Here is a 22642-nt window from a genome sequence, read left to right on the forward strand (position 1 = left end):
CCAAACTGTCTAGTTGGTTTTATTTATATCTTTTGTATTTTTGGTTATTTTGGGCCTCATATACAATCACATGGATTAATCAAGCATAATCCAGCAAATGGAGTTATGCTCAGTTATGAGCCAAATGTGACCTCTAGAAACTGAACCTGAGCCATTTGCAAAAGCAGTGAGCATTCTTAACCACTGAGATACATCTCCAGCTTAATAGAAGTATTTGTAATTCTATGGCGTTTAAAGTCCTTTGGTGGAGGGGGGCTTTCAAAATGGAGCTCATAATAAAGAAACTTAGGTTTAATTTATAAATATTTGACTGGTTGTAGAATATTGTGAGAAGGGAGAATCATCATTGTTATGGTGTCAAAAACCAGGAGCTAACACTAAAATATTGCAAGGCAAAAATTTTATTTTTATGGACAGATCAAGCTTACCCTTCACCTTAGTAGGAGGATGAAGGGCATCTGAGATGCAGCAGAAGAATTCTTATAGTTTATTTATGACTTTTGCAAGTAAGTAAAGATTAACAGAAGTAGATCTGAGATTAGCTTTTAACATAAACAACACATTATTACAAATTTTAATATCACTGTGGTTGACTAGTTTTGGAATACTTCATTTTTTAAGTCATAGGCAACCTGGTTTTCAGAATGTGTCCTGTTGGCTTTAAAAATCGTCTGCACAATGAAAACATAAATCTCTTTTCATGTGAGAAATACAAGTACAAATATTTAGACTCTAGAAACAAGTCAGGAAGCTGAACAATCGGCATATTGGGAGTCCTGATATGATAAATGCGACGAGAGGTATTTTTGTGTCAAGGTGTGCCACTAACAAATTTTGCCAAGCAACAGTTCTTGTGTAAGAGGTGTACTGAGGAAGGGGAAGTGAAAAGTTGTTTTCAAGTTGGGGAGAGAGAGAGAGAGAGAGAGAGAGAGAGAGAGAGAGAGAGAGAGATAGGCAGGCAAACAGACTAGGAGATACAGAGAGGGAACAGAAGAGAGTGAAAGAGAGAGGGAGAGAGGGAGACATGGAGGAATAGAAGGAGGGAAGTATGGAGGGAAGGGGACAAAGGGACGGAGGAAAAAGGGAGGGGGAAGGGGAGGGGGGAGAAGAAGAGGAGGAGGGAGGAGGGAGAAGGAGGAGGGGAGGAGGAGGGGGAGGAGGAGGAGGAGAGGGAGAACAGCAGAGAGGGCTTTCATGCTGCCTCTAGGTCCCTGAGGAGAGGCCAGTAAGAATGCCTGATTGTTAACATGACTTGTTGTTATTTAAACCATATTAAAATCAACAGTGAATGCTACATGGAGTCAGCTTCTAAGAAGCAGTTGTTTTTTCTTCATTAAAAATATAAAAATAACTTTCATACAATATATTTGATCATATTTTCCATCACTCCAAGTCTTCTGTGATCCTCCTCATATTCTAGCACTGCTTGCTTAATTGTACAGTAGCATGTTATTTCCCAAAAGTGGCAGTGCCTTTTCACTGTGAGACAACAGTATAACCACATTTGTGGGAGTATTTGTACATTGTGATTTAAAATTATCCTTTTCAAAGCAGGATGCCATTGGTGAAATGCCGTATACATGTATTCTAAAATAGCTTAATTGTGACAGGCTGTTAATCTCATAAATTGTTCATAATCTGAAAATGGCTTTGACCAGCCTATGTGTTGGGGAATAGTATATACTACATTATTTTGAGAAACTGTTGAAATAGACAATGAGCAGACTATATTAACTAAGCCTAGGAATGCAATGTGTTTACTGGTTGTTGATCCAACTGCACTGAGAACACTGATTAATTCATCTAAATAATGCTAGCTATGAAGGCTGTGGGATGATTATGATATTAAGGTTACACTATTTGAACAGTGAGTGTTATATATTACTATGGATAGAAGTACAATCTAAGTGCATTTGTTTAACACAATCAAACACTAGGGACAAGCAACCCTCCACAAAGCAGCTCTAGGGAAATGGGTTTCAGACATTGAACTATCTGCTTACTTTTATTTTGATCATATTTAACTCTTTGTATTAGAGAGTAAAATCCATGGTTCCAATTTTATAGAGCAGTTTGTATCTATCACTAAGCACTAAATACGTATGCAGTACCATCTATAAACATTGTTTTGTTTCATCGTAGTGAAACGTTACAGATAAGTTCAAGGTCTTGCTTGAGTTCTGGTGGGAACTCATGTTTGGTAATTTATTCCTACATGTAGGAATTTACTTCAATCTCCCTCTAGCTTCAAGAGATGCTAAGTCACTCATCCTGCTTCTTCTTATTCCACTTCTTGCTTCTCATTTTCTCTAAATTCATAGGAGTTTTCTGAATTCATTACCTCAATAATGAACAATCACATTTTTCAACTAACTCATAACTAAAAACAAAAGTATGTTTCTTAAATGTTTTGTAACTTAGGGGTTACATTATTAGTATGTATTATGGATGAAGAAATATTGATATTACCAGGGCCAAAGGAGAGGACAGAAGATTGCTAAGTACCCTTAGACCTTATTAAATCACAAATAAAAGAAAACAAAAACCCCAGTGTTGCTTTAAGTGCCATATTGAACAAGTGTAAATGCCGAAACAAGCTAATGAGAATGAAACGAGAGGGAGACCCATCTGGGATAAACCAATACATGGTTTGAGAAATCAAGTAAAACAAAATATGGTATCTTGAGTCTTAGCAAACAGTATATAGTAACACATAGGACTGAACAGGATGATGAAGCACTATTTACACACTAAAAACCTGAGCTTCAGACACCTCCCCTATGACTAAACAGATAATGTCTGTGGGGAACAAGAGGAGAGAGTTTAACATCACTCTTTGCTTGCTAAACACTGAGAATCAAAAGGTGAAACAAATCTGGTGGCAATAAAATCAGTCTCTAAGAATGTTGTGTTATTCCTGAACGATTGCTCCATCATCTAAGCCACCTAGAAATGTAAGTCAACTTACCAAATGTATTTATGCCACTTGCTTAGAATGAAAACTCATGTAAATGAATTTAATTTAGACAACATAGAAGTTATTATATTGTTTTTTATTTTGCTAGTCGGTGGCTCACTCTATATTAAGGTAGAAAAGGTTGAAAGTAATGCAGAGACTAAATACAAATGGATTCGTGGGCCGTATTACATAGATGAAACTTTATTCACCAGACCCTCTGTACATCTCCCTTGTCTCCTCCCACACCTGATCAGGAAATTGAACAGAGATGTGTAGCAATTGGGGATGGGGAACTGGGGATAGCCACCAGAAAGTCCCACATGCCAGGAAAGCAAGAAGTTCCCAGGTCACAACAAGGATGACATTAGCTGAAATACCCAACAAATTATAGACTACATAGTATATAGTATAGATTATATCCAGATGTGAGGCACAGCCCCTGATTGAGGGGTAGGGCCACTTACCCATCTCCAAAATTTTAACCCAGAATTATTCCTGTCTAAAGGAAATAGAGAGAAAAAGAGTCGAGCAGAGAATGAAGGAAAGGTCATCCAGAAACTTCCCCACCTGGGGATCGATCCCATATGCAGCCACCAAACCCAGACACTATTGACACTATTGCTGAAGCCAATAAGTGCTTGCTGACATGAGCCTGATATAGCTGTCTCCTGAGAGGCTCGGTCAGAGCCTGACCAATACAGATGCAGATGCTCACAGCCAACCATCAGACTGAACACAGGGACCCCAATGGAGGAGTTAGGGGAAGGACTGAAGGAGTTGAAGTGGTTTGTAAGCCCACAAGAAGAACAATGATATCAACCAATCAGACCCTCCAGAGCTCCCAGAGATTAAATCACCAACCAAAGAGTACACATAGAGGACCCATGACTCTAGCCACACATGTAGCAGAGGATGACCTTGTCGAGTATCAATGGGAGGGGAGGCCCTTGGTCCTGTGGTTGCCCCAGTGTAGGGGAATGCTAGGTGTGGGGGGCAGGAGTGGGTTGGTGGGGAAGCACCCTCACAGATGCAGAGGATAGGGGTTTTGCAGAGGGCAAACCAGTAAGGAGGATAACATTTGAAATGTAAAGAAATAAAATAACCAATAAAACATACCACCTCCCCAAACACCTTCATTTTCTATAGAACACATGGACTAATTATGAAAGCACCACTCAGGGTATAGTAATATAGTAATGGAATAGATTAAGAAGATCAAGTATTTGGAAGCATAAATGACAAATATTCTCTTAAGTGTACTTGCAAAAAAAAAACAAATTATCTAGGCTATATGGATGACCATATATAATTGACAGTAAATTTTAAATAAAAAGACAAGCTTGAAAGACTTGATTGTGGATTCACTACACTTAAAGGAAGAAAAGATCTATGTGAAATCCTTAGTTCTATTGTTTAGGGTATTAAAAAATAATGGAATTTTAGAATCAAATTGACAGATAATCATGGAGAAAACACAATCACAAACTTAGCTCACTGCAAGTTTCTTTGTCCAAAGAGTAAATTAGAAAACAATTGGAGGTACAAAAATAGAATATATGCATTATCTTGAGACAATGAAGCTTTATTTTCTCTAATTAAAGGGTAAGCAAAGAAAGGTAGAGTGATTTGAAAATGTTTCACACATGAACAAACACCTGCTGGGAAAGAATTCATCTGCTTATTGGTAAACAGAAGATTAAAAGAAACTCAAAGGAGAGAATGAGGAAAATAAAGCAAGAGAAAAACAGTCACAAAGTGCAAGAGAGACATTATAAAAATATATTAATCATATGAAAGTTCCTTCAAACAAAGTAGAAGTCAAGGGATGAGGAATCCACTTTTAGGCATATTAATACTTATATCTTAGAGCTTTTAATTGTCAGACTTGCAACAGTTTACCGTTCTATATAGTCTGTAAAGTATGTGGGAAAAACAGGGAGCATATGACTGAGTAAGGAAAACTGCTGAACATCAGACATAGTGTGCACTCAGTATTTTTTGCACTTTTCTATTCAATTTGGTTCTACTTTATAAAATTCTTATTTTACTTCCAGTATGACTCTTCTGATGCAATTTCTTTGTCTTACTATAATCACATGTTATTAAGAAAAACATTATAGCTTAACTTCTAAAAAGATTTGATAATAAGAAGTCTATGTAAGTGTCAGTTACAGAAACCAAAGAAAAAATACAGAGCATTTGGGATGGGGAGTTGGGGTGGAAGGAGAGAGTATGGGGAGAGAAAATTAGAATTAGGCATTTCGAGGGTGACCTAGAAACCTAATGCACTGGAAACTCCCTGGAATCTGTGATTAATCTACAAGTGGGACCCCAGTGAAGATGCCTAGTGATGAGGAATACAGACCCTCAATAGACTTTATTCTGTAACCAGGCAAGACTTTAAAGCGGTGGAACTAGGACTTCAAACCAGCCACAGAAATGTTTAACCTACAATTTGTCCTTCCTACATGATGTGATACTATAACAATGACTCAGTGCAAGTCTTCAACCAACGACTGGTCTAACTTGAGACCTTCATTGTGAGACCTTCATCCATCACTGCTTGGATGGCTAGGTTAGATAGCACAGCAACCTAGGGCAGAACCAATGACAACAGAGGAAAAAAATGAATGAACTGATTTCTAGTGATATTCTGCTATACTCATAAATTGTTGCCTAGCCCAATCATTATCAGAAGAGCTTTGTCTAGCAACTGATGGGAGCAGATCCAGAGATTCAGAGCCAAACCTGAGGAAGAGGGGAAGAAAGGATTGTAGAAGCAAGAAGGGTAAAGAAAACTATAAGAGAGTAGAGACTGAAGGAATGGCCAGTCAGAGCCTGCCCAACCTGGGGATCCAGCCGATATACATGCAGCCACCAAACCCAGACAATATTGCTGATGGCAAGAAGTGCGTGCTGACAGAAGCCTGATATAGCTGTCTCGTGAGAGGCTCTGCCACAGCATGACAAATACAAAGGAGAATGCTAACAGCCAACCATTGAACTGAGAACGGGGTCCCCATTGGAGGAGTTAGAGAAAGGATTGAAGTAGCTGAAGGGGCTTGCAACCCCATAAGAACAACAATACCAACCAACCAGAGCTCCTAGGGACTAAACCACCACCCAAAATGTACACATGGACAGACCCATGGCTCCAGCTACATATGTAGTAGAGGACGCCCTTTGGGGGACCAATGGGAGGAGAAACTGGACCCTCACTATAGGGCAGTGTCAGGGCGGGAGGCAGAAAGGGGTGGGTAGTTGATTGGGGAAATACTATCATAGATGAAGAGGGAGGGGGCAGGGGAGGAAGGATTATGGACAGGAAACCTGGAAAGGGGATAACATTTGAAATGTAAATAAAAAATACCGAGAGAGAGAGAGAGAGAGAGAGAGAGAGAGAGAGAGAGAGAGAGAGAGAGAGAGAGAGAGAGACAGAGAGAACACTACAAGAAAATCCACAAAAGCAACTAAGTGTGGTTCATAGAGGCTCACAGGAATTGAAGTGACGATCATGGAGCGAGCCTCCATGGGTATGCACAAAGTCCTCTGCATATATTTTATAGTAGTGTATTATGGCATTCTTCTGGGATTCCTAACACAGACTGCCTCTAAGTCTTCTGAATGTTGAGGGACTATTTTTCTCCTACTGGTTTGCCACTTCTAACCTTGATATGAGGGTATGTGACTACTCTTACTGTATCTTTTTATGGCGTGTTTGGTTGTTATCGTTATGAGGCCTGCTCTTTTCTGAAGGGAAATGGAGGCGGGAAAAGTGGGACTAGGATGGAGGGAGGAGAGGAGAGGTCTGAGAGGAGAGGAAAGAGGGAAAATTTTAGTCAGAATATATTATGAGAGAGGATAAACAACAGTATAAACATATATAGATATAGATATTATATATAGAGAGAGCATTTGGGTTTTTTTGAATCTTAATACTTTGTTCATTTTCATCTATGTTCAACTATGAATTTCCACACAATGTGAAAACTCAAATATCTACTACAGATTATTACATAATAAATGATAAGATTTTGTTAAACCACTAATCATAAGCACCATCATTCTTTGAGTCTTCTAGTTTGAGGATCCCTGATTTTTTTTTAATATTTATTAACTTGAGTATTTCCTATTTACATTTCGATTGTTATTTCCTTTCCTGGTTTCTGGGCCAACATCCCCCAACCCCTCCCCCTCCCCTTCTATATGGGCTTCCCCTCCCCATCCTCCCCCCATTACCACCCTCCCCCCAGCAATCACGTTCACTGGGGGTTCAGTCTTGGCAGGACCCAGGGCTTCCCCTTCCACTGGTGCTCTTACTAGGCTATTCATTGCAACCTATGAGGTTGGAGCCCAGGGTTTATTATCTAATATATGTTTATACACATCTCTATAGAAAACAAATTTAACACCTGTTTAAATATTAAATATAATTCTGATTTATATAGTTTTTTCTAAAATTATTTTGGTGCCTGGTAATCAGATTTTTTTCATTCATCTCAAATTTTGACTTCATAAACTGCTTTTAATACTTTAACTAGTACTACCATGTTTGTATATTATTTAAACTTCTATAAATAACTTTAAATAAATTTATTCCAAGGCACTTCTATTACAGTATTTTGTTAATAAATAATATTCATGACAAACTGATATAAGCTTAGACACTTCAGGGTTCATAGAAGGTCATTCAAAACATTTGAAGGCTAGTATATCCCTCTGAATTCCAGAAAATGTTTAGTTCACTGATCTTATGCTGGAAGAGCTCAGCTGTTCTCATATAGACATAAAATTTTAAGCAGAAATAGAATCAAATAGAATTCCACTAAAATAAATGGCTCATGGAGTAGTGCACTAACTTGATTTATTTAAGCACTTTAATAGATAGAGTGATCTGATTTATTCCTGAGGTAAGTATTAGCCGTCTTTGTGAGAAAAGGAAAACACAATCACATTCAATTGTCTTGAAAGAGGTACTTGCAGATGTAAATAAAGTTTATACTTTAAGTGGCCCCTTGAGCAGTGGAAATTAGTGCAGATACACTAATTATATAGGCACCAATCTTGAGGCCAATAAAGTTTAAATGTTGTTCTTTGAACTCATAAAAATGTAGATCATGACTAAATTTCAAGCATTATAACTTCCATTGTAACAGCATGTAATTAATTAAATTTGAATGTGTTACAGTTCCAAGAAATATTAAAACAGAACAAACAGCACTAAATGAAAGGTTGAATTACCGTGAACATGTGACCATGAATTACTTAGAAAGAAAACTTAGAAATTTAGGTACAATCATGCAGATTATTAATGCACTACTGATTGGACAGTATAATGCTTTTGAAAATGTATACCTAACAGTTTGAGGAAAATAATAAAGAATAAAAATCATAAGAAAGTTGCCAAGGCTGTAAATTGTCTACTATGCAAAAACAATCAGTAATGTTTGGAACAGAGAAGTAGTAATGGCCCAAGTGACAATCCTTTCTGATAATACTCTCCCTTAAATTCATTATGGTCCTTCACCAAATTTCTTTGAAGTATGGCAACAAAGTTGACCTGTCAAAGTCAATCTGTTAATTTAACATTATTCACAAACCTACTGGTTAATTTTGGAATAGATATTTTGGCAAACTAAAGTTCTGGTCTATTCTAGAAAGAGTCTTGTTGAAATTATTTTAGTTTTCTTTCATTATATGAAATGTTACAATTCAGGTACTTAATTATACATGCACATATTAGACACTTGGAAGAGTCAGAATGATGGTATCCCAAGAAGGATGTCTCTATCATTGAGTACTTTATGACTCTGGAATGGTTTATTCTGCAAAGATTTGATAGATACTTTAAAATCCATAGTGGATTACCTTAACGTAGATAACTAATGAATCGCATCATAAAAATGAACAACATATTCATTGAACGTGATTGTTGGGGGGACGGTGGCAATGGGGGGAGGGTGGGGAGGGGAACACCCGTAAAGAAGGGGAGGGAGAGGGATTAGGGGTATGTTTGCCCGGAAACCGGGAAAGGGAATAACATTCGAAATGTAAATAAGAAATACTCAAGTTAATAAAAAAAAGACATATTCATATATGGTTTTTTTTTGTAATTGTAGTTTTCCATATAGTTTTCCTGAAATTCACCCAAAGAGATCATGATATTTCAAATTACTGAGTCCATTCCCACGATGTTGCATTTTCTGCATTTCTTCCCCCGACCTGATTACTTTATTTATAACAGCTTCCCAAGTTATGATGAGGCTTCTAGGTAGAGTACCGGATATTCAAATGTATTGTCTTGTACCAAGGCATTATTCTGGGAAAAATTAGAGGGTTCATAAGTAAAATGGAGAACACAGGTCTCATTGTTGACAAAAATAACTTTCTCAGTACCTTAAAATTCACAGAACTGAAAGGATGCAATAGCAGTTTTGGAAATAATAATAAGCCACTATTAATACGTTTGTTATTTAAGACCCTGATAAGATATGTCATCAAGAAAATATTTTCTTTTTGAAGAATATTTCTTAAAAGTGGACATGTACTCAATATGTAAAAGTTTCCTAAGAAATAGTCATTTGTCATGTAAGAAATAGAGCTTTAATTTAACTAACAATGCTTGGTTTTAAATTTTCTTAAAATGATCAACTTTAATCAGAATGTGGTACAAAATATAAAGCAAGTATCATCTAGTGAAATCTAATTTGAGCCTTGGCAATTCAATCAAACTAAATGGCTTAAACCCATCTGCATAAACAAAGGATTATTAAATCTTTTGAGTTAGGGTCGCCATATGTATTGTTGAACAGCCTAGCTTCGGCAGTCTTTGCACATTTGGCTCACCAGAAATGGGACATTGAACTGTGTCATCATTTCTATTGTGATTTACTTCTTTTATTGATTTCTCTAATCCGAGAGAATCTGTGTTTCTTATGGATCTTTTTTATAACTTGCAAGCCAGTGAAGGCACTATAAAAGTTATTTAATCAGGTAAAAAAATTTTGTAAGGAAAAAAAATACTGTGAACCATAACAAGAAAACAATATCATAATTATTTTAAAAACTAAAAATGCAAAATACAATGTACATATTGTGATTGTAAAATAGTGTGAAAGCTTCTACTGACTGACTTCTAACTCCCTCCTGCTTCTTATAAGGGTAATTCTAAAGCTACACAATTAAAGTTGCTGAATTATAATAATACTTTCTTTTTTTCTTTCTGGGATTATATTTTATTTATATTTCTCCTTTCCTTCCTTCTCTTCTTATCCTCCTTGCACTCTTTCAAATACACTGTATGCATATACATGCATATTTGTATATTTATTTGTATGCATATATACATACTCCTAGCTCTAACAAGATAAGTCACTATGGCTACACTATGGATGTGTTTAGAGATGACCGTTTGGTATTGGAGAACCAATTGATGTACTCTTTCCTGAGGAAGAATATTTCTTCAGTTCTGAACATTTTTTTAAAATCTTCCTGTAGGATTTTCTGGAGGGTTCAGGCCTCATGAGTTTTCCTCCATAGGCTTTGGAATTAGTATTTGTGTTACCGGTGTTCAGCCTATGTTTCAGCAGTCATGTTGGTGAGACTTCTATTTGTGTAGTTTCTGACATCACTAGGAGATAACCCTACATTCTCTGACTTTACTACAGTCTCACCAAAACCTCCCTGATCCTCTTGCTCTAAGTCTTTCTGCCTCCTCTTTCTCAATGTTCTCTAAGCCTTAACTGTAGATATATCCACCAGTACTGGGATCCACAGCTCGGCCTGTCGATGGGTTATTATTTCCTGTAGTGAAGAGCCAAAGAGCACTTAACAAAAACCCAGTAGCAAAGGTTATGACTAATAGTTTAAGGACCAGATTTTAAACTTTGTTGCGTTAGAAAGTAGAAATCTGTCATCTCGATTTTCTGAAAAGGTCTCACATGTAAAAGAGAAATTAAGATGTTAAGATATGCTGTCACAGACTTATAATTTCAGCTAGGGCAGAACTGTGAGATTGAGGCCAGGTTGAACTACATAGCAAGACCCTGGCTTAAATAAAAATCTGAATAAATAAACAAGAAAAGTGAGTATTGTGGAATACTTTCACAATGATAAATATTTTTGAGCTTTTGTACAATGGGAGGGGTTTTGTTTTTTCTTTTTAAATTCAACAGCATCCATCAGTTCCTCTTATATTTTCCCTTTTGTACCCACATAACTTTGTGTTTTCTTTGTATTTTGTTGTCATAGCTGTTGTGTTGGATTGTATTTTGTTTTATTTTGTTTGCCATTGAAGCCAACTTGTGTTAGCCATATATTCTTGGTTACAAAGCCTCTTGCATAAGCTGGTTTTTCAGTCAACCGAGAGATATACTATTTTTACTTAGCAAAGCAAATCTAGCATCGAACTGTCTTCTAAATATTGATAATATTAATAATATTAACACTGACAGGCAAAGGATATCCTTATCCTTAATCAGATAAACCTCTGATGATTTTTACTGATGATCATCAGTAGTGATGAGTAAAAAGACTCCACAAATCAGTAACATTTTGGGGGTTATCTTTAAATATGAAACTAAGCTTCCTGTCTAAGATTCATGGAACTTAGCAGAGTACGATGGCAGAAAGAATGTTGGAGTGGACCAGAAGAAAGGAAGATGGTTGCTAGACGCCATCTTCTATGTACAATCCAGTCACTGTAATTACAAACTCACAGCTATAGGGATCACTGGTACCTCCCAAGTACAAGACTGACCCTGTCAATAATATGTTTTTGAGGTGGAGCACATGGAGGCCTACCACTTACAGATGAATTGGTGGGTACTAACAGATTGTCAGAGATAAGGAGTTATTATATTTAGTTAGATAAGCATTTACTTAAATTGATATTTTCCAACTCATATTTTTTACAGACCTTGAAAGAAGAATTCTCAACTTCATATGGCAAAAAATCTGCAATTATCAGCGTCCTTGACTTCATGCTCTACTGCAGAGCAATAATAATAAAACTGCATGGTATCATCATAGAAACAGACAGGTTTATCAATGGAATCTAATTAAAGTCCAAGAAATAAATCCACACATTTAAAGATACTTCATTTTTGACACAGAAGGCAAAGAAATACAATGGAAATGGGTGACATCTTCAATAAATGTTGTTGGTTAAACTGGATGTCTGCATGTCGAAGAGTGCTAACAGATTCATACTCATCACCCTGCACAAAACTCAAATCCAAGTAAAACCAGATGTACTAAATCTAATTGCAACAGCATTTGGGAACAGCCTTGAACTCCTTGGTACAGGAGAAAACTTCCTGAACAGAACACGCATGGCTCAGGAAATCAGATCAAAAATTAATAAATTTTACCTCATGAAATTGAAATCCTTTTGTAAATCAAAGGACAGTGTCAATAGGCCAAAATGACGACATACAGATTTGAAAAAGATTTTCGCCAACCTTTTATCTGACACAGGGCAAATATCCATAATATACAAAGAACTCAAGAAATTAGACATCGAGGTCATAATAATCCAATTGAAAAAATGGTGTACAGAGCTAAACAGAGAATACTCAACAGAGGAACCTCTAATGTACAAGAAACCCTTTAAGAAATGTTCAGTGCCATCAATCTACAGGGAAATGCAAATTGAAATGATTCTGAGGGTCTAGCTCATGCACATCAGAATGGCTAAGATCAAAAACTCAATAGACAGCATGTGTTGGTGAGGATGTAGAGCAGGGGAACACTCCTTCATTGACACTGGGAGTGAAAACTTGTATAAACTTTATGGAAATCAATTTGAAATATGTGTACCTCCAAGCAAGACTAGCTATATTACTCCTGGGAATATACCTAAAAGGTGCTCCACCATACCACAAAGACACATGCTCCACTATGTTTGTGGCAGGAGACTGAAAACAACCTGGATACCCCTCAGTCGAATAACAGATACGGAAAATGTGGTTGATTACACAAAGGAATACTACTTAGCTCTTAAAAACCATGACATCATGAATTTTGCAGGTAAATGTATGGAACCAGAAAAATATCAACTTGAGTTTGGTAATCCAGATGCAAAAGATATGCATAGTATATACTCACAAATGGATATTAGCCATAATGAACAGAATAATCGGGGTACAATATCCAGACCAGTAATATTCCAAATAACAAGGAGGGTTCAATGGAGAATGGTTCAATCTTTCTCAGAAGGTAAAATAAAGTAGAGGTGGGTGGAGGGGATGAACTGAGTGGAAGACTGGAGGGGAAGGGGAGTGGGACAGAGTAGGGCTTAGGTGTAGGAGGAACAGAAGTGAGAGAATAGAAATCAGTTGGGGGTGAATCTCTAGAAAGTTCCAAAAACCTGGTAGAGGAAAGGCCACAGGATATCTATGAGGGAGACTTATCTGAGACTCCCAGCATTAGGGGATATGGATCCTGAAATGGCCACATCCTGTAAACAGGTTGGACATCAATCCAACCACAAAACCTTTGACCAAAAGTGTTACCAGCCTACCACATGTACAAAGACAAAGAGCAGATACTGAGGAAATGGCTACTCAATGACTGGTCTAAATTGAGACCTATACCATTGGCAATGCTCTGCTCTACATAGGAGCCCAACATAAAACTTCTCTGAGAGGTTTCACCCAGCAGCCAATGGGGACAGATGTCCAGTCCCACAGCCAAACATTAGATGGAGCATATGGAGGAAAGATTGAGGGACCCAAAGAAGACAGGGACTTCATAGGAAGCCCAACAGAGTCAACTAATTTCTACCCTTTTGGGTCTCCCAAAGAATAAAGCACCAATAAAGAGGTCTATGAGTTGAACCTAAGAGCATCTTGGTCTTCATGTAGTTCCTCCAACAATTGAAACTAGGACTGTCTCTGAATCTGTTGCCTATGTATGGATCCAGTTCTCCTAACTGAGCAGCCTTGTTTGGCTTCAGTGGGAAAGGATGTGCCTAGACCTTCAGTGACATAATGAACCAGGAATAGCTGTATGGAGGGTGGCGATGGTGGTGATAACCAGACCCCTGCCCCCAATAAGAGGAGAAGGGAAGACACCAATGGAATGGGGGAAGGATCTATACAAGGACATACTGGGAAGAGAGGGAAGTTGATACTAAGATGTAAAATGAATGAATGAATTAATTAATTAATTAATGAGTAAAAATAAATATAGTTTGGGAGCTGGAGGAAATTTTGTTAAATGCAATATTTAAAATTCTCAAATGATTAATAAAATATAACCAAATATTAAATTGTTAAATTAGAAGAAAATATTATTTGTAATGAGTAGAACAATAGGATATAAAACACAACACAAATTCATTCAGTTTAGTTTATCTTAGTGTTATACTGTTCTGAAAGAAGTATTTTCTATTAGGTAGAGTTGTAACATTGTGCACCCTTAGGATATCATTCAGTAAAACATGCTTCAGATCAATGAATTCTCCAAACTAGTTTGATTTTTAAAATCAAGGCTTTAAAAATGTCTATCTTTCAAAGAATATCTCAAGCACTTAAGGAACATGATTCATCAGGGGTTTTATTTCATTCTTTCTATTTAGAATAAACACTTAATACCCCAAATACAATTGGATTATATGATTTTTTTTATTTCAATTTTCTCTTCTATCTTCCACATTACCTGTTTACCTAGTTAGGTAGGAAGTACTAACTATAAATGCTATTTTTCCAGAAAAGTTATGGGTAACAATTTTGTACATTTCTGGTGGTTAATTGGAGATATAAATAAGGAATTTGCCTTTAAATGGAGGACATTTTCATGTGTTCTCTGCAGCATTTATTTCATTCTGTAAAAGTAAACATTCACACATTAAGCTAATTAAAATAATAAAATGGACTACATTTCATTCATAATGAAATTCATTATAATCAAAAGGAAAAGAGCCAGTAGAAAAACTGTTTTGGCAAATAAATTTGAGTTCATATTGAAAATTTAGAATTCCCTGGACTATTCAGTCCTAGGAAATTTTATTTCAATAACACAGCTTTCTTCCTAATTGCAAACAAAGACTTTGCATCAGAAATGCTCCAAACTTCTACAATCATTCATAATACTATGATTAAAAGCAGAATTATTCCTGTATTCTCCTCCTTTAAGGATGTGTGAAGTTAAGTGTAGCATATTTCCAACTATATATTGTGAAGGAAGTTTTTACTAACTCTAGATTTAATAACAACAAAATGACATTTTTTGTGAAAATTGCAAATAACTGCCTGAGTTTTGCTTATCTGGAAAATATCTGCCAGTGAAGAAATACAGAAAAACATGATGACCTTCTAAAGACGGTAGACTTAGTCCTGTTGCACGGAGCTTACATTATTCCTAGACACGTTGAATACCTGAGAAACTAAGATTTTGAAGAGAGATTGATTTTTGATCCTGTGTAACATTTTGAGTAGCACTAGGTGATAAGAAACTGTGACAGATACTGGACTTTGTTCTTAAAAAAATAAAAAAAGGCACAGTAGCCAGACCAAAGCCCTCGTCACAGTTGAAAGAACAAGAAACAAGGAGTAATAGCCAAGCAAACAAAAACCACCTTTCGTCTAAACTCTCTGAAGTAGTCAGAGATTAATAGACACCATGTAAAACTGATCAAGATGGGATAATTTAAAGTATGGAGGATGATAGACATTTTCACTTGTCGTTTACATATCAATAGCTAATTGGGGGTGTTTTAGAAGAAAGGTACATATACTCAATGTGTTAACATGGATTTAATTTTCTGAGGGAGAACAAATATAGTATTGCCGAATGAATTTGTGTTCACAAACATTATCTCGAGAGACAGTGAGATGGGCTGCAATAACCTATCCATCTTTATATTGGCTAGCTTATGTAGCTCAGAAAATAGTTGACTATTACAAGGGAAATAAACTATATGGTGGATTTTATCCAGAGTAGCCTTAGGGGGAAAATATGTTTGAATGGACATAAAACAGAATTCTTGAGGCCAGGGACTGGAAGAGACAGGGCATTCAAAATAAGCTAGGTACATAGGGAAACAACAAATACAGTGACATATTAAGAATGAGATTTATTATCTTCATTGGCCTGAAAAGGACTTAATCTGTATCTGGGCTTGACTGGTAAGCTTAGCATACATCTGCAAGTTTTTCCCTGTCTGTGGTACTGTTGTTTATGGGTTTGCTTGTTTGTTATTTAACTCTTGGTGTTCCAGAAAATTTCTGTGGACATAGTTGATGAGTGAGAAGAAAGTGCAGCTTTGATAATCACACACAGCGATATAAATTCCATGAAAACCTCATAAAGTGTCATAAGACAAATGCACTATTATAGCTTTCAACAGCCAAAACAATAAAAAAAATTAGCACAACGTGGGAAATATAAAGAGTTAAATATCCAGAGTTAAGATATGTAATACTCAAAATGCCTACCTTTCAATAGATGATCACACAGCCTAAGAAAAAAGTAGGAAACCAAGAAACAAGCAAGCAAACAAAAAACTATATGCTGTAATCTATGAAGCCAATTAAATTGTTGCAAACTATCCATGAAGAAACCCAATATTTGATTTACTACAAAAAATGTTCCAAAATTATATTAAATATTTTAAAAAACAAACCTACCCAAAATATGTTTATTGTAAGGACTAAAAGAAAAGTTTTTTTAAACAACTTTATAACACTGATAGAGATACAGTATATATAAGGAACCTAGAAATTCCTAGTCATAAAATATAATGGCTTATAAGAGTCAGTATAGAAAATCAAGACGATATATGTATAAATAGAAGAAAGTAAACATCAGTAAACTGAATGTTAAGCAACAGAATATTATAGTAAAAAAGGATAGTGATCAGACCCTAGAAGACTGGGACAATGTTCAAGTAAAGAACAATCAACACTGTTAAATTTCTTTTTCTTTTTCTTAAATTTTAACTATTATTTTTTATTAGATAATTATGTTTACATTTCAAATGTTATTCTCTTTTCTTGTTTCCCTCCCCTAAGCCCCCTGTCTTTTCCCCTCCCCTTCTATAAGGGTGTTAATCCTTCCCAACCACCCAATTCTTCCCACCTCCTGACCCTGATATTTCTCTACATTGTGGGGTCCAGCCTTGGCAGGACCCAGGGCTTCTCCTCCCATTGGTGGTCAACAAGACCATCCTCTGCTATATATCCAGTTGGAGCCATGGCTCTGTCCATGTGTAGTTTTTGGGTAGTGATTTAGTCCCAGGGAGCTCTGATTGGTTGATATTGTTGTTTTTCCTTTCAGCTCTTTCAATACTTTCTCTAACTGCTCCAACTGGGACCCCATTCTCAGTTCAATGGTTTGCTGCTAGCATTCGCATCTCTGTCACACCCTGGCTGAGCCTCTTAGGAGAGAGCTATATCAGGCTCCTGTCAGCATGCACTTCTTGGCAACATCAATATTGTCTAGGGTTGGTGGCTGTATGTATATGGGCTGGATCCCCAGGTGGAACAGTCACTGAATGGCCATTCTTCAGTCTCTGCTCCAAACATTGTCTCCATATCATCTCCTATGAATATTTTGTTCCCCTTTTTAAGAAGAACTGAAGTAGCTTCTCTTTGGTCATCCTTCTTCTTGAGCTTCATGTGGTCTGTGCATTGTATCGGTGGTAATTCAAGCTTTTGGATTGATATTAACTTATAAGTAAGTGCACACCATGTGTGTTTTTTTGTGATTGGATTACCTCATTCAGGATTATATTTTCTAGTTCCATCCATTGCCTAGGAATTTCTTGAAATCTTTGGTTTTGATAGGTGAATAGTACTTCATTGTGTAGATGTACCATATTTTTTGTATCCATTCCTCTATGGAAGGACATCTGGGTAAATTCCAGCTTCTGGTTATTATAAATAAGGCTACTATGAACATAGTGGAGCATGTATCTTTGTTATATGTTGGAGCATCTTTTGGGTATATGCTCAGAAGTTGTATAGCAGGGTCCTTAGGTAGTACTATGTATATTTATCTGAGACAATTCCAGACTGATTTCCATAGTGGTTGTACCAGTTTGCAATCCCACCAACAATGGAGGAGTGTTCCTCTTTCTCCACATACTTGCCAGCATCTGTTGTCACTGGAGTTTTTTTTTTTTTTATCTTAGCAATGCTGTTTGGTGTGAAGTGGACCATCAGGGTTGTTTTGATTTGAATTTCTCTGATGACTAAGGATATCGTACAATTTTTAGGTGCTTCTCAGCTATTTGATATTCCTCAGTTAAGATTTCTTGTTTAACTGTTCCCCATTTTTAATAGGGTTATTTGGCTCTCTGGAGTCTACCTTCTTGACTTCTTTGTATATATTGGATATTAGCCTCTATTGGATGGAGGATCGGTAAAAATCTTTTCAAAATCTGTTGGTTGCCATTTTGTCCTAATGACAGTGTCCTTTGCCTTACAGAAACTTTGAAGTTTTATTTTTTTGGTTCTTTTTTTCGGAGCTGGGGACCGAACCCAGGGCCTTGTGCTTCCTAGGTAAGCGCTCTACCACTGAGCTAAATCCCCAGCCCTGAAACTTTGAAGTTTTATGAGGTACCATTTGTCTATTCTTGATCTTAGAGCATGAGCCATTGGTGTTTTGTTCAGAAAATTTTTCCGAGTGCCCATGTGTTTGAGGATCTTCCCCACTTTTTCCTCCATTTGTTTGATCTGGTTTGATGTGGAGCTCTTTGATCCACTTGGATGAAAGCTTTGTACAGGGCAATAAGAAGAGGTCAATTTGCATTCTTCTACATGCTGACCTCCAGTTGAACCAGTACTATTTGTTGAAGTCTCCCACTATTATTGTGTGAGGTTCAATTTATTCTTTGAGCTTTATCAAAATTTCTTTTATGAATGTGGGTGCCCTTTCATTTGGAACATAGATGTTCAGACTTGAGAGTTCATCTTGGTTCTCCCACCCCATTGGTGGTGAAGCTCTGCTAATCTCATCCCCACTGGGTCCTAGGAACCTCTGGTATTCCTGGCATCTGAAACTTCCTGGTGACTACCTCCAGTTCCCCATCCCCTATTGCTACATACCTCTGTTCAATTTTCTGATCCTCCAAATAAAATCCCTATTCCCTCCTATACATGATCCTGCCAAGCTTTTTAACCCTTCTGTCCTTCCTTCCTCCCAATTCCCTCCTATCCTATTCTTGTTGTCAGTATTTTGTTCCCCCTTCTACAAAGCACTGAAGCATCCACACTTCAGTCTTCCTTCTTCTTGAGCTTCATGTGGTCTGTGAGTTGTGAGTATTAATATCCAATATATACACTTAGACTCCACACTTTGCTCTTCCGTCTTCTTGTGTAGAATCTAACTTCCTGATGCTTCAGTCCTTCTTAGAAGAGGGAGCAAAATACTCCCAGGAAGAAATAAGGAGACAAAGTGTGGAGCAGAGACTGAAGGAAAGGCCATCCAGAGATTTCCCTACCTGGGGATCCATCCCACAGACAGTCACAAAACCCAGGCAATATTGCAGATGTCAAGAAGTGCATGCTGACAAGAGCCTAATATAGCTGTCTTCTGAGAAGTTCTGACAGAACCTGACAGATACAGAGGCAGATGCTCACAGCCATCCATTGAACTGAGCACACAAACCCTAAGGACTACAGGAGCTGAAGGGGTTTGCAACCCCACGGAAAGAACCACAATATCAACCAACCAGATTCCCCAGAGATCCAGGGGAATAAACCACCAACCAAAGAGTACACATGGATTGACCCATGGTACCTGCCGCATACGTAACACAGGATGGCCTTGCCAGGCATCAGTGGGAAGAAAGGCCCTTAGTCCTGTGAAGGCTTAATTCCCCAATGGAGGGGAATGCCAGAGCAGGGAGGCAGAAGGGAGTGGGTGGGTGGGTGGGGTGCACACTCATAGAAGCAGGGGGAGGCGGGGTGGTATGGGGCATTTCCAGAGGGGAACTGGGAAGGGGATAACAAAGAAAATGTAAATAAAAAATCCAATAAAAGAAAAGAAAAAAAGAAGTTAGACTCCAAAGAACCAAATAACCCTATTAAAAATGGGGAACAAAGCTAAACAAGAATTCTTAACTGAGGAATATTGAATAGCTGAGAAGCACCTAAAAATTGTTTGATATCCTTAGTCATAAAAGAAATGCAAATCAAAACAACCCTGAGATTCCACCTCACACCAATCAGCATTGCTAAGATTAAAAAAAAACTCAGGTGACAGCAGATCCTGGCAAGGATGTGGAGAGAGAGGAACACTTCTCCATTCTTGGTGAGATTGCAAGCCGGTACAACCGCTCTGGAAATCAGTCTGTTCCTCAGAAAATTGGACATTGCCCTACCTTAGGACCCAATTATGCCACTCCTGGGCATATACCCAAAAGATGCTCCAACATGTAACAAGGACACATGTTCCACTATGCTCATAGTAGCCTTATTTATAATAGCCAGAAGCTGGAAAAACCCAGATGTCTCTCAACAGAAGAATGGATACAGAAAATGTTGTACATTTATACCATGGAGTACTACTCAGCTATTAAAAACAATGACTTCATGATATTGGCAGGAAAGTGGATGAAACTAGAAAATTCTGTTTTGAGTGAGGTAGCCCAGTCACAAAAAACACACATGGTATGTACTCACTGATAAGTGGGTATTAGCCCAAAAGCTCAGACCACCTCCCCTCCATTCTTGATTCCAACATCTTAATTCTAGGTTTGAGGAATTTAGAATCTACCTTTAGTACAAAATGGTCTGATTCATTTTCAAAAGAAAAAGGCAATGCTTAAAACAGGGCCTTTACTATCTTTTATAGAAATCCTTTGAATGAACAGAAAGGAAAGAAAAAATGAGAAAAGGAAAAAGAGAAACAAAATTGGGTAGGAAACAAAAGTCAAAAAAGCTGTACTATAATGGAATTTCAGATTTCTCACAGATTTTGGAGCTTACTCTCACCAACAGTGGGATAAGGAAAATTTGGGAGGAATTTTAACATGTTAACTTTTTCAACAGACTCATTTGCCTGCTAAAATAGAACAGGAAGGCAGCAGATTGCCTGTTTACCTCTTTCATTCTATCTGATGCTGTGAAATTTCATGTTAATTCCCACAGGGAGAAAAGCATGACCTATGCAGATGTGGATCCTTAGAGCCAACCATCAGACTGAGCTCAGGGAACCTAGTCGGGGAGCTGGTTCATGGACTGGAGGAGCAGAGGCAGATTGCAACCCCATTGGCAAAACAACATAGGCTGGCCTGATCACCCAGTTCTCCCAGAGTCTAGACCACCAACCAAGAAGTGTACCTGGACGGATCCATGGCTCCAGATACATATGTAGCAGAGAACAGCTTTGCCTCACAGCACTGGGAAGGGAGGCTCTTGTTCCTGGGGAGGCTTGATGTCCCAGTGTTGGGGAATATGGGAGAATGTGGGTAGGGGAGAACTTTCAAACAGGCAAAGTAAAGTGGGGAGGGCAGATGTGAAATGGGGTTTGGTGGAGTGGGTAACAGGGAAGTGGGATATCATTTGAGATGTAAATGAATGGAATGATTAATAAAAAATTAAAAAAGGAAAAAAGAAAAATTATAAAACGAGAAAGCATTATTCTAGTTGCCACACATATTAAATGGTTTCTTTTTGTTTTGTTTTGTTTTTTTTAATTCCAGAAAACTGAATGGCAGAAAATGACCATTACTGACAGAAGATGTCTAGCACAGGCTTGTGCTGCCTGAATCTTTTTAATAGATCTCTCATGGTTTGAACCAGCTCTAGAGTGCTCTATAGTATGCAACAGGGCACTCATATTTGCATTACATTTCATCTAACACTTTTTCTGATAAGGGTGCAAATTACTTCTCATACATATTAAGAGTGAGCCTGTTTTCATTTTCCATTTATTTATCTGATCACTACCTTATTACTGTCCCTAGCTGATTATTTCCACTTTCTGGATTTGTCCCATTGTCTCAGAGTTCAGTCCATGCAAGATAACAATGTCATAGTTTTCCCACGTCTTCAGATGAAAGTGTGTACTATCACACAGTATTCTCTGTCTTAGTATACTGCTCTAGGTACCTTAGGAAAGAAGAGTAGAAACAATCGCTTTTCATTGTGGACCTGTATCCCTGCCTAGCTGTCCATGTCACAAATCTCCTATGTCAAAACTGGTTCCTGATTCAACCTATTTTCAGCACTGCTTCTTCAACTAGCCATGAGTACCCTTTTATTTTTTCATTTTTAAAAATATTTTTTAAATATTTTCTTTATTTATATTTTAAATATTAACCCCTGTCCTGTTTTCTCCTCCTGAAAACTCCTATCACATTACCCCATCTCCTGTGTCCATGAGGGTGCTCCCCCACTCAACCACCCACTCTCTTTTGCCTCCCTGTCCTAGCATTCCCCTTTACTGGGACATTGAGCCTTCACAGGTCCTAGGGCCCCACTGATGGCCTACAAACCATCCTCTGCTACATATGTGGTTGGAGACATGGTTTGCTTCATGTGTACTCTTTGGTTGGTAGTTTAGTCCTGGGGAGCTTTGGGGTGTCTAGTTGGTTGATATTGTATTTCTTCCTATGGGGTTGCAAACTACCTCAGCTTCCTCAGTCCTTTCTCTACTCTTTTAAATCCCAAATTATTTTAGTCTTTTTTTTTAAAAAAAAAAAGGATCACATCTATATTACATTTAAATTTG

Source organism: Rattus norvegicus, chromosome 11 (genome assembly GCF_036323735.1).
Source record: "Rattus norvegicus strain BN/NHsdMcwi chromosome 11, GRCr8, whole genome shotgun sequence".
Lineage (NCBI taxonomy): Eukaryota > Metazoa > Chordata > Mammalia > Rodentia > Muridae > Rattus > Rattus norvegicus.